Source organism: Gadus morhua, chromosome 18 (assembly GCF_902167405.1).
Source record: "Gadus morhua chromosome 18, gadMor3.0, whole genome shotgun sequence".
NCBI classification, from domain to species: Eukaryota; Metazoa; Chordata; class Actinopteri; order Gadiformes; family Gadidae; genus Gadus; species Gadus morhua.
Genome location: NC_044065.1, coordinates 18,596,866 through 18,613,916, shown reverse-complemented (window position 1 = coordinate 18,613,916; position 17,051 = coordinate 18,596,866). Strand labels below are relative to the sequence as shown.

Here is a 17,051-nt window from a genome sequence, read left to right as displayed (position 1 = left end):
AACCCGACTGAACGAACGAACGAACGAACGATTTGTGAACGACTCCTTTTGGCGAACTGAATCACGCGAACTGGGTCACGGAAACGAATCATTAAATCCACCACTAGTCCACACAAGTCCAATACTGGCTACCGTAAATAATAGAATACATACGCAAAAAAACTAAAACAGCTAAGTATCAAGAGGGGAGATTGTAAAGTTAAATTTGTTGGCGCCTCTATTATATTATTTATAATAGAACATTTTCATTCTTTATTTTCTGGCCAAATGATTGTCATCCCCAGTTTACACCCCTGTAATCCAAATTTTATACTTTAACAATATAAGAGAGTTCGAGAAATCTGACATTGAATGATCACTCACGAACAAGTAAGAACAAAGCCTGAGCTAGTTTGCCAAATAACCAAAGAACCACTCCCCAGACCTCTGCATACATGCTCCATTCTGTCCATACATCATTCATACGTCATCACCTCATCCCATGCATTATTCTCTTATGTTTAAATCTACTGTACTTCCAGTACGCTCTTACACTGCTAACCAGTTCTCACTAGTTCTCCTTTGACTCACAGCCTGTGTCTCACCATATAAGGAACATGCTAGCAACACACATTAAACATGTGAAGCTTGGGGCGGCTCCAGGCCGACCAAACTCACTCACCTTGGTTCAGCCATAATGATAACATACTGCAGCTGTACTGGGGAGAGTGGTAACTGTCATCAAACATTGATTTTCAGCTGGCCTCAGCCCTTGACCACCTTGGCACCCTTGGGATCATTCATGGCGACCTGAAGCCTGACAACGTCATGATGACGGGACAGGACACTCAAGTCAAAATCATTGACTTCGGCTGTTCCCTCCATTTGTCCCAGGCAATGATTGGCCACAACTTCGGGACCCTCCCGTACAGGTGAGTAACTGACAGCCATCCTGACCTGGTTGGTTCCTATTGGTTGCTGATTACAATGGTTGCTCCAATTTCCTATGTTTCTTTCTTATCAGATCCCCAGAGGTCATACTGGGTCTCCCATTTACATGCATGATTGATATGTGGTCCCTGGGTTGCATAGCAGCTGAATTGTTAATTGGCGACCCCCTTTATCCCGGCTACACCGAGTATGATATGGTAAGTCTAACCGTGTATTTCAATATACCAAAAATCGTTTACACTGAGACAATGTTCAAAATTACAAGTCTGATTCTGTGGGGAGCATTGGAAAGATTTTTGAATCCCTGAACAATAATAACGATCCTTCACATAATCCAGTGGTGGATTACTAACAGGAAGGATGTGTTCTGTTGTGTTTCAGTGGGCATACATCATACATACCCATGGTGAGCTTCCTGATGCTATGCTGGACCAAGGCATCAAAAGCCATTTGTGTTTCACCAAAGGATCAGTCTGGAGACTCAAGGTATCACTATACGTGTCTGTCTGTCACCCGGTCTTAAAGTATCTATAGGTCAAAATACCCTAACCAAAACAGAGTCTATTTTCCAGACACAACAGGAGTATAAGAAGAGTACGAAGAAAATAGGGCTCAAACGGCGACGGCCCAGATCGTCCTTTTTCATCTCCCTGGAGGAAGTTGTCGAGGTAGGTGTTGATCCAGTAATGTTGTAGACTTAAATGCAGTGGCCATGTTGTTTCCAATCTTCTTAATCATTTCACTTCAAACCTGAAGGTAGGATATGAGCCAGGCCAACCTATCCCGCCCAGCTTCACAGACCTGTTGAAGAGGATGCTCCATCTGGATTGTGACCAGCGCATCACGCCACACGCACTGCTGGAGCATCCCTTCATCAGCCTGGGGACAGAGATCCAGACCGACAGCAGCTGTCCTGAGCCCACTCTGGTCCAGCCTTACAGCAGCAGTCCTGAGCCCACTGTGGTCCAGCCCTACAGCAGCAGTCCTGAGCCCACTGTGGTCCAGCCCTACAGCAGCAGACCTGAGCCCAGTGAGGACCAGCACTACAGCACTTGCCCTGAGTCCAGTGTGGACCAGCACTACATCAGCTGCCCTGAGCCCATTGTGGACCATCCCGGCAGCCTACCTGTTACCCACACACCTTCTGTGTCAGAGGCACAGAGGAAGGCCCCAGTAGACACCACAGACAGTGGCAAAGGGTAGGTGTGCCATTCACTCTCCAATGCTTCCGAGATCTGCCATTGAATTGCTTCCTAATATTATGCTTTCAACATTCATTTGGTCCTGGGCTCAGGCACTGCTTAATTTTCTTTTATCAGGTTTTGTTGATGGAATTACGATATGTCAAAAATCTTTTCTCCTGATTTTCGATTTGACAGCACTGCATCCATACCTACCACTTCCTATTGTGTTGCCACGGAGACTGAGGAGGTCAAGAAAGCCTTAGCAGACATCCCACTAGGTATGTCAGAAGTCAAAAGCCTTAGTCTACTCACGTTAGTAATTTAAACTAAAACATAATTTTGTCCTGTTTTGGTGTCATTTTCAGATGTCACCTCAAAGAACGAGAAGCAGAAACAGGGCAGAGTAAGGAGGTTCTTTAAGACGGTGATGAAGTCCTTCTGCTGCTGTTGCTGCTTTGCCCATGGGGACCTGGACTAACTGGTTCATACATGGAGGAGCTCAACAGTAGCTGCTGGCCAGAGACCGGTGTGGCCCACAAAAACAGTTGCTGGCCTGAGCCCAGCTTTGACCACCCCAAAGCAGCTGCCTTGAGACTATTGTGGACCACCCCAAGGGCTGCTGCCCTGAGACTAGTGTGGACCCAAAGGCTGCCCCCCTGAGACTAGTGTGGCCCATCCCCAAAGGCAGCAGCCCCCCTGAGACTAATGTGGCCCATCCCAAGGGCTGCTGCCCTGAGCCCAGTGTTGACCAACCAAACGCAGCCCCCTTGAGACAAGTGTGGCCCAAAAGGCAGCCCCCCTGAGACTATTGCGGACCACCCCAAGGGCTGCTGCCCTGAGCCCAGTGTTGACCAACCAAACGCAGCTGCCTTGAGACTAGTTTGGCCCCAAAGGCAGCCCCCCTGAGACTAGTGTGGGCCACACCAAAGGCAGCAGCTGCCTTGAGCCAAGCGGGGGCAGACCGAAAGGCAGCAGCTTCCCTGAGCTCACTATGGTCCAGCCCTACAGCAGCTTTCCTGAGCAGATTGTGGTCCATCCCTACAGTCTACCTGTGAGCCACACACCTTCTGTGTCAGAGGCACAGAGGAACACCTCAGTAGACTTCACAGACCATGGAACAGGGTAGGTGTGCCATTCACTCTCCAATTCTTTCTAGATCCGCCATTGAGTTGCTTCCTAATATTATGCTTTCAACATTAATTTGGTTCTGGCTCATGCACTGCTTAATTGTCTTTTTATCAGGATTTGTTGATGGAATTACGTTATTTTAAAAATCTTTTATCTTGACTTTTTATTTGATAGCACTGCATCCGTACCTAACGCTTACTATGGGGTTGCCACGGAGTGTGCGGAGGGTCAAGCCGGCTGTAGCAGACATCCCACTAGGTATGTCAGATGTCTAAAGCCAAAGACCACTCATGTTAGTATTTTATACTTACACATACATTTCCTGTTTTGGTGTCATTTTCAGATGTCACCCCAAAGAAGAAGAAGCAGAAACAGGCAGAGTGAAGGGGTTCTTTAAGACAGTGTTGAAGTCCTTCTGCTGTTGCTGCTTTGCCCATGGGGACCTAGACTAACTGGTTCATACATGGAGCAGCTCAACAGTAGCTGCTGGCAAGAGACCAGTGTGGACCACAAAAACAGCTGCTGGCCTGAGCCCATTTTGGACCACCTCAATAGATGCTGCCCGGAACTCAGCCTGGACTACCCCAAAGACAGCCACCCTGAGCCCAGTGTTGACCCTAAGGCAGCTCCCCTGAGACTGTGGAGGTCAAGCCAGCCGTAGCAGACCCACTAGGTTTGTTAGAAGTCTGAAGCCTTAGTCTACTCATGTTTTTATTTTAAACAAAAGCATAATATTTTTGCATTTCATTTTCAGATGTCACCCAAAAGAATAAGACACAGGGCAGAGTAAAGAGGTTCTTCAAGAGGGTGTTGAAGGTATTCTGCCACTATTGCTGCTTTGCCCATGGGGACCTGGACTAACTGGTTCATACATGGAGCAGCTCAACAGCAGCTGCTGGCCAGAGACTAGTGTGGACCACAAAAACAGTTGCTGGCCTGAGCCCAGTGTGGACCACCCCAAAGCAGCTGCATTGAGACTATTGTGGACCACCCCAAGGGCTACTGCCCTGAGGCTATTGTGGCCCAGCCCAGAGGAAGCAGCTGTCTTGAGCCCAGTGGGGACCACCCCAAAGACAGCTGCTACCCTGAGACTAGTGTGGACCACCCCAAAGGCAACAGCTGCCTTTAGCCAAGTGGGGACCAAACCAAAGGAACCAGCTTCCCTGAGCCCACTATGGTCCAGCCCGAAGGCAGCAGCAGCCCTTAGCACACTGTTGACCACCCCAAAGGCAGCAGCTGCCCTGAGACTAGGGTGGATCACCCAAAAGGCAGCAGCTGAGACTTTGGAGGTCAGGCCAGCCGTAGCAGACATCCCACTAGGTTTGTCAGAAGTCCATAGCCTTAGGCTACTCATGTTAGTATTTTAAAATATACATACATTTCCTATTTTGGTGTCATTTTTAGATGTCACCCTAAAGAAGAAGAAGAAGCAGAAACATGAAGAGTAAAGAGATTCTTTGAGACGGTGTTGAAGTCCTTCTGCTTCTGTTGCTGCTTTGCCAATGAGGACCTGGACTAACTGGTTCATAAATGGACTAGCCCAACAGCAGTTGTGGCCAGAGACCAGTGTGGATCAACCCAACCGCTGTTTCCTTGAGCCCATTGTGGACCACCACAACATGAGCTCTCTCTGGGAAAAGGAGACACAACCTTCTCTATCTGTGAGCAACACACAGTGTGTTTCAGAGGAACAGAAGAATGCACCAATATATACCACAGACAGTGGCAAAGGGTAGGTGTGCCATTCACTCTCCAATACTTCCTGGAATCCGCAATTGAGTTGCTTCCTAATATGTGTTCAACATTCATTGGGATGTCCACACTGAGCCAAGTGGGGACCACAAACACAGCTGATGGCATGAGTGCAGTGCCGACCAGCCCAACAGTTGCTGTCCTGAAGGCAGCCTGGACTACCCCAAAGGCAGCCACCCTGAGATTAGTGTGGACCACGCCAAAGGCAGCAGCTGCCCTGAGCCCATTGTGGACCAGCCCTGCAGCATACCTGTGAGCCACACACCTGCTATGTTTGAGGAACAGAGGTGGCCCCAGTAGATGCCACCGACAGTGGCAAAGGGTAGGTGTGCCATTCACTCTCCAATGCTTCCTCAATCAACTAATGTGTTGCTTACTATATTATGTGTTTCAACATTCATTTCCAACAGGACTTCCACAGATGACAGTCATCAGAAGAATTCTGGATTGAGGAACTGAAATCCATATGCTGCTGCTTTGCCCATGGTGACCTGGACTAACTGATTCATACATGGACCAGCCCGACAGCAGTTGCTGGCCATAGATCAGTGTGGACCACAAAAACAGCTGCTGGCCTGAGCCCAGTGTGGACCACAAAAACAGCTGCTGGCCTGAGCCCAGTGTGGACCACCCCAAAGGCTGCTGCCCTTAGACTAGTATGGAGCACACCAAAGGCTGCATCCCTGAGCCCAGTGTGGACCACAGCAAAGGCTGCTGCCCTGTTTGCAGCAAGATTGCTGGCACTCAAATGAGCAACCTCAGTGACCTATATAAGGTCAGGTCACTGAGGAAGGACCGCTCGATCACGGCTGAAGCAACCCATCCCCTGTACTTTGAATTCTTCTTGCTGCCATCAGGGAGCAGATATAAGCTGCCACTACGAACCGGTTAAAAAAATGATTTATGCCTAAGGCCATTAGTTTGATCAATCATCACATGAAACAAGTGTGATCTGTTTTGTGTTGTGATCTGTTTTGGGTTATTTGTTGTCTTATGTGTTTGCTGCATCTTTTTCACTGCTTGCTGGGCATCAAATTGGGGATAATAAAGATACCTTGTACCTGAGAGGTCCCACTCGGAGGTCCACCGAGGTCAACCTCATCAGATCGTAATGTAGTCCACCTAAGACTGTTGCAACATGAGCAGGTGGTGTAGCCAAGACTGGAGGTTTGGACTGAGGGCAGTCCACATCTCCCCTTGCCCTTCAAGGCTGCTTTGAGTGCACAGACTGGTCAGTGTTCTTGGACGCCTCAGACGATGTAAATGTACTGACGCTACGACTAGCTATATTCGGTTTGGTAAAGACTCTGTGATCCCTACCAAGGAAGTGAAAGTCTTTGCAAATAATAAACTCTGGGTTTCAAAATAATTAATATTTTGATTTGTCAAAGGAAGACTGCTTTTAATAGCGGTGATGCAACGAAGGAAAGGGAATTAAGAAAGCTAAAATGAATACAGAGTTTAGAAGTAATAAACCAAGAGCTGCCTGGAACGGCATGAAAAAAATACTCTGTTATGAGAGGGGGAATAAGTGTGAAAACAGTCTTCATTGATTTTAGACCTGTAACACTTACATTTTAATTTGTGAAGGTTTTTGAGAAGGTGATAAAGCAGGCTGTTCAGGTGCAGGGTTCTTTAGATCAGAGCTGACAGAGGTGTAAAAGATGCCACCCTGATGTTGCTAAACTGCCTGTTTTGAATGATTTTTCTTCTGCTTTAATACCAAACAGGCACATTTGCTTGTGGAAAACGTTTTAAACTTAAAGACTAAGAGTTAACGGTGTCCTCTCAAACAAGCTCCACTCATTCTTTAAACAAATAGCTACCAGAGCAAGTTTAAGAATAGACACATTTTACATTTTGCAGAAGACTTGATCACAGTAAGGCAGCACTGGATCATGGACCGGTCCTTGACGACTTTGTGTCATGGTGTAAGGAGTTTTCCCTTGAACTGAATGTTTCAAAATCCAAGGACATCATTATTCATTTTAGGAATCAGCACCCATCCCCAAACTGAGGGAACTGAAACTGATTTAGTGGAGCACTAAAAAATATTTGGGTACCATGTGTGATACCAGGTTGTGCTTTCAGGCTAATGCCGATGCAATTTTTAAGAAGGTTTAACAATGTCTTAATTCATATAATTCCTTTACTGCGTGCACCAAAATGACGACGGTTGTACATTTCTATTTATTTTATACATACTTTTATTGAGTGTCTGCTGTCTTTTGTAATGTGATGTGGTTTTAGTCTGGCCAATAATAGGCGTGATTGCTTGTGAGGGTGGCCAGCAAAATGATTGGGGTGCATCAAGCACAGGCTCATACCATATAAGGTCTGTTTCTGTATCTATCCACCCCCTGCAGAAGGAGTTTGAGGTTCTATCTCACAAGGTAGAACTCAGAGGTCTAAAGAATTCAAAGACTTTTCTTTGGACGGAAATTTGAAGGTTCAATTGTTGGCACAAAATACTGCACTAAGCCCTTTCTGCACTCAGTAATTTGCTTGTCATTGTCTTCAATTTAATTGATCTTGCATTGTACTGTATCCTGTCGTATGTTGTATTTATGATGGATTTAATGTGTTTTTACCTGGCTGCAATAAACGGTCCCCTTGGGGGTTAATAAATTTGACTTGACCTGACTTGGTAACCCTTCCTTTTACAGTCCCCTAATTACTAGGTATTTACCCGGTACATACATGGTAAATTATAGTGTATTACTGGGTAATTACCACTGGTAATAAGAAGGTAAATACAGAGGTAGTTACCCGGTAAATACATGGTAAATCATAGTGTATTACTGGGTAATTACCACTGGTAATAAGAAGGTAAATACAGAGGAATTATCCGGTAAATTATAGTGTATTACTGTGTAATTACCACTGGTAATAAGAGGGTAAATACAGAGGAATTACAGCTGATGTACCAAGTAAAACCTTCACTATTACCCATCAACTCAACTAAGTAGTGTGTAGTTGTAACTGTTTGAGGTTGGTGATAACTCCGATATTGTGTACTTCCTAGGAAATTAGGCAACCAATTCTTAGAAACACCCATTATCCAAGGTTTATGTTGGTAACAGCCCAAATTTAATGATTTACTATCTAGAAATTAGCATAGTACTTTAAAATAAAATACTTTTTCTTAGTTATTATTCATAGCTACACCCATTTAGAAAGGGTTTGTTCGATTTACCACTATGGAATTACTTACCTGGTAACAACCTCTGCAGGAATCTGTTTTCCTCTAGTGTCATGGTACATCTTCTTAAATACTGGGTACGAAGCCGTTTGTTTCCATGGTATTACCAGGTTCTTACCATATAATTCATAATAGATACATTCCATTATCCATGCAGTCAACACAAACTTGTACCATGTACGTTCTGCGACGTTACCAAGTAAAACACGACAATTTACCCAGTAATTAAGCTGAAACTGTACTGTAAAAGGAAGCCTCGTTTGTTTCCATGGTATTACCAGGTTCTTACCATATAATTCGTAATACATTATTCCCTTTTCCATGCAGTCAACACAAATTTGTACCATGTACGTTCTGCGACGTTACCAAGTAAAACACGACAATTTACCCAGTAATTAAGCTGAAACTGTACTGTAAAAGGAAGCCTTGTTTGTGTTGGACAGTTAAACACGACAATTTACCCAGTAATTAAGCTGAAACTGTACTGTAAAAGGAAGCCTTGTTTGTTTCCATGGTATTACCATGTTCTTACCATATAATTTGTAATACATTATTCCCTTTTCCATCTAGTCAACACAAACTTGTACCATGTACGTTCTGCGACGTTACCAAGTAAAACACGACAATTTACCCAGTAATTAAGCTGAAACTGTACTGTAAAAGGAAGCCTCGTTTGTTTCCATGGTATTACCAGGTTCTTACCATATAATTTGTAATATATTATTCCCTTTTCCATGCAGTCAACACAAATTTGTACCATGTACGTTCTGCGACGTTACCAAGTAAAACACGACAATTTACCCAGTAATTAAGCTGAAACTGTACTGTAAAAGGAAGCCTTGTTTGTTTTGGACAGTTAAACATGTTCAATTGTGTCACATTATTATGTGAAATTCATTTGATATTGATCAGAAATTCAGTGCCATATTGTCACATTGAATGACAATTACATTGGTTCTTGTGTGTTTAAACATGAGAAATGAACAGTGTTGAGAAAGGAGCCAGCTGATAGTGAGGGAGAGAGAGCATTTATTTGTGTTTGAAATTATTTTAAAATTATTAAAGGGATAGTTAGGATTTTTGACAAAAATAAATCTAATGAAAATATTCAGATGCTCTTACATTTTTCAAACTAAATGGACGGCACCTAAATGACCTACATGATTGTGACAGCAAAGGGTCTGAATACTTATGTTGTGATATTTCAGATTTTCTTTTTTAATTAATTTTGCAAAAAAATCTAAAATTCTGGGTTTGGCCTGGCCTCGTGAGGTACTGAGTGGAGAATCTCCACTCAGTACCTCACGAGGCCAGGCCAAAAAAAACTTTCACAGGCTTTTTGGTTGTTACACAGCTGGTTCTCCATTTCTTACTTACTCTAGTTTATTTTTCTTTGTAACGGCGAAAGCTCAATTTGTATTAATAGTTGTTATTGTATTTATAAGCCATAGATCTTATCACAATGTAAAAATGGATTATTCTTTAATTGGAAATTGTATTTGAGTGTTTTTGGTAACTTTCAGGAAACGGACCAGTGCCCTTCAGACCCAGATGTTCCTAAACTGAAGAGAACTGAGAGTGTCTTTGTAAGTTTGCATACAAACCAGTGTGAATCTTGATATCGGTTGACAAAATTATGAACGATATTATTGTTGATGGGAAAGGCGTAATTGGGAAATTTAAGTGGGAAATATTCTTTAAAAACTAATTGAGTCCCATCTGACTTTCATTTTCTAGCTTACAAAGGAAATGCTTGGGAACTCTGACTATAAATCAACCACAAGCAGTGAAATAAGTGAGGATGAGTATGTGCCTAGTTCTACACCAGAATCAGACGTATCGGAGGAAGAACTCAAACTGCTCCAGTCTCCAAGAAACTACAGTTCATTAAATAACTCTGATGTTCTACGCTTGAAGAAAGGTCGTGCTAAGCCTGTTAAATGCAGACAGGGCACATCTTCCTCTTCCCAATCCATGGCAGATTGTGAGTTGTCAAAATCCTCCAGTGACATAGACGTCTTGAGGCTGAAAAAGAAAACCAATGGTGGTAGAGTATACAATAAGAGGCACTACTGTTTGTACTGTTTTAAACCATATGCCAAAATTGCACGGCATTTGGATAATAAACACAGCGACGTGCAGGCGGTAGCACAAGCGTTCAGTTATCCAAAAGGATCAGCGGAGAGAAAGCTGCAGACAACTCTAATTCGAAATAAAGGCAATCGTCGCCACAACTTCGAGGTCCTGGAGCAGGGTAAAGGGGTGATGGTTCCCTCTCAGCAAAGCATTGGACCAGTGAATGTAAAAGACTATTTGCACTGCATATACTGTGAGGCATTACTCAAAAGGAAGGTGATGTGGCGGCACATGAGAAAATGCAAACTGGCAAAGAAAAGCATAAAGCCAGGCAGAACTAGAGTGCAGTCACTTTGTGCTGCTGGACAGCCTGTCCCAAAAGAGATAAATGACAAAGTCTGGGGCCTAGTAAATGGCATGAATCAAGACAACATAACGGACATAATTCGGCAAGAAAAATATATTCTGAAGTTAGGAGAACACTTCTATAACAAAAAAGGCACGGACAAAAGCCAACACCAATACATCAGACAAAAAATGCGGGAGATGGGAAGATTAGTTCTCCTAGCAAAGACACTTGGCAAGCTGAAAACAATACATGACTTCTTTCTGCCAGCAAACTTCTGCCATGTCGTGAAAGCTGTGAAGGTGGTCTGTGGATGGAGTGAAGATACCAGCAGTTTCAAGATTCCATCCTTGGCGCTCAAACTAGGCCATAGTCTAACTAAAATATCAGATATTGCAGAGTTTGAAGCAAGGATGTCAGAGAACAAGAAGGCCCTTGAAAATGCGGTGACGTTCAGGACATTGAAAGAGAAGAAATGGGATGAGTGGGTGTCTTCGCATGCACTGAGGAACCTCAGAGAGTCGAAATGGAATAAACCTCTTCTTATCCCCTACTGTGAAGATGTTGTGAGACTGCACAACCATATTGACACAGAAAGGCCCAAGTATCGATCCAATCTTGAAACTGCACCAAATAAGAGGAACTGGTTAAGTCTTGCTAAACTAACGCTTTGTGAAGTAATCGTCTTCAATCGTAGGAGAGAGGGAGAAGTTTCAAAGATGTTCCTGACTGACTTCCTGTTGAGAAACACCTTTGCCAGTAATCCAGATCTTGACCTTGCCTTGACTGACGTGGAAAAGAAGCTCTGCAAATACTTTGAGCGTGTGGAAATCAAAGGTAAGCGGGACAAAAAGGTCCCTGTCTTACTCAGCCCAGACATGGTGTCCTCCATACAGATGCTGGTGACTTATCGAGGACGATGTGCTGTGCCACCTGAGAATGTGTATTTGTTTGGTAGACCTGAGGCAGAAAGTCACGTCAGAGGATCTGATGCCATCCGTGCCTTTGCACATGAATGCGGGGTGAAGGACCCTCAAACATTGACATCGACAAGATTAAGGAAACAAATGGCAACAATGTCACAAGTTCTGAACTTGAAAGGCAATGAGGAGGACTGCCTCGCAGGTTTTATGGGTCACAACATCAGGGTCCATCGACAATATTATCGGCTCCCTGAAGGGACATTACAAGTTGCCAAAGTTGCAAAGTTGCTTATGGCCTGCGAGAGAGGCGAGCTATCACAATTTAAAGGCATGACATTGGACGAGATCAGCATTGATCCAACTGGTAAAACCTCACCTTGCACACACTATTTTTTTCATTTTAATTTGTGATGGTTTAAATGTGTCATAGGTTTGTCATGCTGGTTCACAACATTTTTTGCTGTTTATTCAGAGGAAGTACCTGAAGACGGCTCTCTATCTGGAAGTGAAGATGAAGGTGTGATGTCGAGTTTATCCTCCAACTCATCAGGTACATTCACTGAACCAGTGGTTCTCGAAGTGGGGTCTGGACACTCCCAGGGGTTTCCAGCAAGAAGGAATAATTTGTTTTCACTTGTAAAAGGCTTTTATCTAATGGGAGTCTGAAGTCTTATTTGTGTCAGTTTTGGCGTCCTTAGGTGGGGTATCAACCCTACTATAGTTAAAAACAAAACAGGTCGATGTTGGCATGGCTTGTGTTCTCATCCTCCATGGAGAGGACGATTTAGTACACTCAGTGCTTCAAGTGAGCTTTTCTAACATTGCATCTTTTTGTTTTTCCTTGAAGGTCTAAGACCAGTTGAGAGGACAACTACAGAGGAGGACCAGGAGTCTGAATCACAGCTAACCAGAGGTATTTTAAAGGAATGGTTAATCCCAAGTCAATGTTCAATCATTATCTACTCACCCTCATCCTGATGAGAAATCCGGTGTAGTTTTTTAATCCTCTACAGGCGAACAGGCTACAGTTAATATTTAGGCTACAAAAATGTACTGAATTATGTTTTAAGTCAACTGTGCATGTCATGGCTTTGAGACACTTGGATTGCAGTGGACAAGCAGTATGAAGGAATTTTACAAAGTTTTGGGGTAGTTTTATGGGCCTTTTTTGTGACTGATGCCATCACCACCCATCGATAAATGCTGTGGGATGTTCTCCCCGCGGCACTCTTTTCAAAACATATTTTCCATCTGTTTGCCTACAGGTAGATCAAGGACCTGGACAAAGGACCATGAGTCTGCCTCATCACATCTGAGAAAAGGTATTTTACCAATAACCTGTCTCAGTGGGTGTAACAATCCACTTAATCTGCAAGTGAAGATGAAGGTGTGATGTCGAGTTTATCCTCCAACTCATCAGGTACATTCACTGAACCAGTGGTTCTCGAAGTGGGGTCTGGACACTCCCAGGGGTTTCCAGCAAGAAGGAATAATTTGTTTTCACTTGTAAAAGGCTTTTATCTAATGGGAGTCTGAAGTCTTATTTGTGTCAGTTTTGGCGTCCTTAGGTGGGGTATCAACCCTACTATAGTTAAAAACAAAACAGGTCGATGTTGGCATGGCTTGTGTTCTCATCCTCCATGGAGAGGACGATTTAGTACACTCAGTGCTTCAAGTGAGCTTTTCTAACATTGCATCTTTTTGTTTTTCCTTGAAGGTCTAAGACCAGTTGAGAGGACAACTACAGAGGAGGACCAGGAGTCTGAATCACAGCTAACCAGAGGTATTTTAAAGGAATGGTTAATCCCAAGTCAATGTTCAATCATTATCTACTCACCCTCATCCTGATGAGAAATCCGGTGTAGTTTTTTAATCCTCTACAGGCGAACAGGCTACAGTTAATATTTAGGCTACAAAAATGTACTGAATTATGTTTTAAGTCAACTGTGCATGTCATGGCTTTGAGACACTTGGATTGCAGTGGACAAGCAGTATGAAGGAATTTTACTAAGTTTTGGGGTAGTTTTATGGGCCTTTTTTGTGACTGATGCCATCACCACCCATCGATAAATGCTGTGGGATGTTCTCCCCGCGGCACTCTTTTCAAAACATATTTTCCATCTGTTTGCCTACAGGTAGATAAAGGACCTGGACAAAGGACCATGAGTCTGCCTCATCACATCCGAGAAAAGGTATTTTACCAATAACCTGTCTCAGTGGGTGTAACAATCCACTTAATCTGCAAGTGAAGATGAAGGTGTAATGTCGAGTTTATCCTCCAACTCATCAGGTACATTCACTGAACCAGTGGTTCTCGAAGTGGGGTCTGGACACTCCCAGGGGTTTCCAGCAAGAAGGAATAATTTGTTTTCACTTGTAAAAGGCTTTTATCTAATGGGAGTCTGAAGTCTTATTTGTGTCAGTTTTGGCGTCCTTAGGTGGGGTATCAACCCTACTATAGTTAAAAACAAAACAGGTCGATGTTGGCATGGCTTGTGTTCTCATCCTCCATGGAGAGGACGATTTAGTACACTCAGTGCTTCAAGTGAGCTTTTCTAACATTGCATCTTTTTGTTTTTCCTTGAAGGTCTAAGACCAGTTGAGAGGACAACTACAGAGGAGGACCAGGAGTCTGAATCACAGCTAACCAGAGGTATTTTAAAGGAATGGTTAATCCCAAGTCAATGTTCAATCATTATCTACTCACCCTCATCCTGATGAGAAATCCGGTGTAGTTTTTTAATCCTCTACAGGCGAACAGGCTACAGTTAATATTTAGGCTACAAAAATGTACTGAATTATGTTTTAAGTCAACTGTGCATGTCATGGCTTTGAGACACTTGGATTGCAGTGGACAAGCAGTATGAAGGAATTTTACAAAGTTTTGGGGTAGTTTTATGGGCCTTTTTTGTGACTGATGCCATCACCACCCATCGATAAATTCTGTGGGATGTTCTCCCCGCGGCACTCTTTTCAAAACATATTTTCCATCTGTTTGCCTACAGGTAGATCAAGGACCTGGACAAAGGACCATGAGTCTGCCTCATCACATCCGAGAAAAGGTATTTTACCAATAACCTGTCTCAGTGGGTGTAACAATCCACTTAATACACAATTCATATTTTTTAATTATAAACTTCTTTTAATATCAGAGTACTTTTACTATGTAATTTATTGTTTTTTAAGCTGTGCTCTAACTTGTCTATTTAACTTTTACCTAAACTTTCTTTCTTCAATGTCTGCACCAGGGACAGTTTCTGTAATTTTGTTGTGTTCATATATAATTTGATGCAAGATACACAAATCAATATCATACCTATATACCTACCATACATCATGCCTGGAGAAAAAACTTGAATATTGAACATGTATTTGAAAATGTGGTTTTCGTAAAGTCTTGCAGTGCTTTAAAGGTAGGGTGGAGGATGTTGGAAAAACGGTTTGAGCACACAGCATTAAGAAAAAAAAAAAAACCCTTTCCTCGGCCTCCCCCCCGAAGCCACGCCTCCAGAGTCCAGAGTACAGGAACGCGCAGCGCTTGTTCCCGAGGGTTCATGAGTGCTACACCTGCTTATTTTACTTATAACTATATCATTAGTTTTCTTTCAACAGCCCGTGCTATCTGATATGCAGCTAACCTGCCTGTAGCCAAGCCTCTGAGGGCGCGCGATTTGTTCGTGCCCGAAGAGTACGCGCAGAGGGGGGAGGGACAAATGGCAGTTGAGTTTGATAGACAAGTCACCATCCAAACATCTTGAATGTGACGCTCATGATTGGATGGAGTTTTTTCAGTCCTGCCCATCCCACAGATTTTTTCGGTGTATGTGTCATATCATTTAATTCATTGGTTTCAATCTGTGTGAAGGAGATTTTAAGCAATATGGTAAAAAATGCTGCAGGAAAACATCATCCACCCTACCTTTAAGTTAACTTTTCTACCATTGTCTGTTTTCAAGGAGGGTCAAGACCTGTGAAAAAGAGGACACCTACAGAGGACCAGGAGTCTGATACATCACAGCCAGAAGAAAGAAAGAAAAACGGTATTTTACCAATAACCTGTTTCAGTGAGTTATTTTCTAGTCTCATACAGACTATGATGGTTTCAGGATGTCCACTATTCCTACAATTACTGGTACTTGGGGGTGTGATGAAACTCAACTCGCACACAACTCAGTCATGAACTAAAATAAGGCATTATTTTCTTACAGTGCTTACAGACAGTAAAGACTGACAATATGCATATTTATTTTTCTTATAGCATTTACAATAATAGGCTTATAAGTCATGTTGCCTTTTCCTTATGTTCGCTTACTAATTTCATCAAATTTAGGGATGGGAATTGAGAACCAGTTCCAGTTGAGAACTGGCTCAATCCATCAACATCATATTTCTCAGAGCTTATCGATTCCTCTTATCGATTCCCAGGGATGTGATGTTGACAGAACGAAAAAGGCAGAACACAGCTCCAAGGGCAGTGAAGCCTCCGGACTGTCTATAGCGCGCACACACACACATCTATAGTAATCACTCCCACCAACCTTTCTTTATCTTATTTTATTTTTCATAGATTCATCAAGAAAGAAGAGGAAGATGTGGAGCAAAGAAGAAGTCCAAGCTGTGGAACAGGAGCTGATGCACAGCATTAAGACTGGCAAGGTTCCTGGTAAAGCACAGTGTCTTGAATGTATCCGTGCATTTCCAGAGGCACTTAAAGGTAGGACCTGGGATGCTGTCAAGTACTACGTGAAAAACAGAATAGACGCTTGGAAGCGGCAGTCAATGTCACACTAACTGCAAGTTGTTCTTGCTCTTTTGTGTTCGAAAGAGGCAGTTCTAACAGTGACCATCGTTTGATCTGAGTCATAATTTTTTATTTATTTTAAGAGGTACAATTTGTATCGGTTGTGCTAAATTTAAAAATGTTATTACCATGTTTGTGTAATATAACCATTTACTTGACTGTTTATCTTGCATGGGAAAGAGAAGAGTGGTTACATCAAGAAGAGTTCTATTATGATGTTTGATCCTTGTACTACAAAAGAGATAAACCTTGGTTAAACACACAACAACCTGTGTCTAGACATCTTATTTGGCATCTCCCATATTGGCGTCTCATAATTGGTAAAATAGTTAGGGTTGCTTACTAGCATGCCACCAACATGTGATAATTTTATGAATAGTTTCACTATGATCTCTGACCCTCAGAACATGGGTCTAGACACCTCATTTGTTAAGCTATCTGCAATATTGGTTGAGATATAGTGAAATTAGATTTGTTTCGATAATGGCGGCACTTATTTGCATAGAAATATGTGGAACATCCCGACAACTATTTAACATAGCTCATCATTTTCTACACTTTTTCCAATCTAGAAACACTGATTTAGAAGTATATTTCCGAGGGGTGCATGATACCCCTCTTCCTACTAGACTATCAGTGTAAGGCAAGTAAAAAGAGTAAGCACTTGTTATGCAGCTGTTGCCTGCTGTTTAAAATAAAATGTGTCAGA

The 17,051-nt window shown here is 42.8% G+C and overlaps 2 long non-coding RNA genes across 3 annotated transcripts; both read left to right on the top strand.

Annotated features, from left to right (window-relative positions):
• The first annotated feature begins 12,319 nt into the window (after positions 1-12,319).
• LOC115530683 (uncharacterized) lies at positions 12,320-13,308 on the top strand. Its single transcript, XR_003973766.1, has 3 exons — positions 12,320-12,454; positions 12,807-12,863; positions 13,259-13,308. It is a non-coding gene; the product is annotated as an uncharacterized LOC115530683 (long non-coding RNA).
• Positions 13,309-13,495: 187 nt separating this feature from the next.
• LOC115530682 (uncharacterized) lies at positions 13,496-16,598 on the top strand. 2 transcript variants are annotated; one of them, XR_003973764.1, is made up of 5 exons: positions 13,496-13,733; positions 14,129-14,194; positions 14,547-14,603; positions 15,498-15,581; positions 16,109-16,598. It is a non-coding gene; the product is annotated as an uncharacterized LOC115530682 (long non-coding RNA). The 2 variants fall into 2 exon arrangements; XR_003973765.1 differs by lacking the exons at positions 13,496-13,733; positions 14,129-14,194 and adding an exon at positions 14,328-14,402.
• The last annotated feature ends 453 nt before the right edge of the window (positions 16,599-17,051 follow it).